Source organism: Macrobrachium nipponense, chromosome 2 (genome assembly GCF_015104395.2).
Source record: "Macrobrachium nipponense isolate FS-2020 chromosome 2, ASM1510439v2, whole genome shotgun sequence".
Taxonomy (NCBI): domain Eukaryota; kingdom Metazoa; phylum Arthropoda; class Malacostraca; order Decapoda; family Palaemonidae; genus Macrobrachium; species Macrobrachium nipponense.
In genome coordinates this window covers 1772994-1775147 of record NC_087201.1, presented here as the reverse complement: position 1 = coordinate 1775147, position 2154 = coordinate 1772994, and positions in this window count along the sequence as shown.

Sequence of the window (2154 nt, the reverse complement as noted above, 5' to 3'; positions counted from 1 at the left end):
CTACCATCATTATTCTATTTGAATATTCGCAAACATCTTTATAAAATCAGTTACTGCCATTCTGTCACCATACATATTTCCGTTCATTCCTAAATCGCCAAGTTAGTTTTTTTCTGTGAAAAAAAAAGAAAAAAAAAAACTATTGTGCCGACTTTGTCTGTCCGTCCGTCCGGGCTCAGATCTAAGAAAACTACAGGGGATAGAGGGTGCAAATTGGTATTTTGATAATCCTTCCTCCAATCATCAAACATACCAAATATTATAAGCGCCCTCCACTTTATATCAATATATATATATATATATATATATATATATATATATATATATATATATATATATATATATATATATATATATATATATATATATATATATATATATAGAGAGAGAGAGAGAGAGAGAGAGAGAGAGAGAGAGAGAGAGAGAGAGTGAGAGAGAGAGAGAGAGTTTACTATCAGTTTCGTTTAATAGTCATAAAATGATTCATTACACGCTTCACCCAGTTTATCCTTCTATTTGCCACGATCTAATCAGCTATAATTGCGGAAATGCTATCATTATACATAGCATATAATGGTGCCATGTGTAGGCAGCAATAAGCTTACATGGATATAGTAGTAGTTTTAGTCTAGGACGGCCAATCAGCTGCTGAAATGTTTCTATTCGCAATAACGTGTTGCCGTGGAATGGCCTGCTGCTGCAGACAGAAATAAGTGAATACACAGAGTTCTCTGTTAACATTGATATGAACTGCAGAGATGCCATTGCTGATATGCAAATCCAGCATATCTCCGTCATACATATTATGTCCTAGACACTCATTGTGGCGGTCAGCCGATGCATTAACTAATAATCCGCCGGCACTGTTGTCAAGGGAGTTCCTTCCGAAGTGTGAAGCCCTTCCGAGGAGTTATGGGAAGGCTGGCACTGATCAAGGAAATTCTTAGGAGGGAGCGGCCATCACCGGTATTTGCCTAATAAATTCAATGAAGTTCTTCAAACCTATATTTTTCACGTGAATTTTGTGACGTGTTCTGGGTTATTATAGATCTTGTGAGTCGAGATGAACTATAATTTCCTTATCAAAGAACTGAAAATGCTTAACGTGGTAAATAAAGCCAGAATATAATCACATTTGAAGGAAATGCTAAGGCGCCATCTTCACATCCATTTACGTATTGTAGGCGCCATCCAAAATGTCTGTACCCATTGTTCTTTTACTGGAGATTCGAAATTTCTCTTTCTCAAAGTGTTGGAACATGTATGTGGCAATCATTTGTTCTTGAGAGAGAGAGAGAGAGAGAAGAGAGAGAGAGAGAGAGAGATGAGAGAGAGAGAGAGAGAGAGACGTTTTTTTATGCATCAGCAAGGTATCAAATCTGAAATAAACACGACAATTTATTTATTTATTTCTTTATTTTTTATCAAACAGACGGTCGAGAATAGATTATTTCCCCTCATACATATCATCGCAGAACTCTGATACTTCACCTTTTACTATTTCTCTAAAGATGATTTGTTATTATTATTTTTTTTTTTGGCAATTAGGTCATTAGTTCATCGTGTATGCTTACATGTATTGTTTCTTCACGTACACTTTAGATGAAGGTTTGCGTACGAAACATAATTGTCGTCTAATGTTAATTCCTCTCTCTATATTGTAATACTAGGGTAAAGTCAGTTATGTAATGATATCTACCTCAGGCATTCTGGTGGAAATCTTTAGAGGAGGTCTCCCTAACTCTACTTGGGTTCGTTTTATTACAACCGCACTTATCTTAAGACTTTAAAGAGTTCTCACACTTCCTTTCTGTCGTCAAAATTTAGTGACCTAATCTTAACCGTAACATACCGATTACAGAGTTCAGTTTAGATCGCACCCTCGTGACTGCTAGATTTTATTTCTTTTAGGTATTGAAGCGTACGATTCTCATCAGATTCCCGGGACGAGTAGGGTACCTACCTTCTTTCCAAGGCTCTTAGATGAGGTTTCAAATATGAAAGTGACCGGTTGATTTAGTTGGAAATTACTATCAACTTTGACTAAGGATCACAGAAAGGGTATAAAAGAGTCAGTCGCTCTCTCCAAATGATAAAATGTATTGAAAGACTTGATGGAATTTAAAAAAAAAAAAATTATGACTACAAATTATG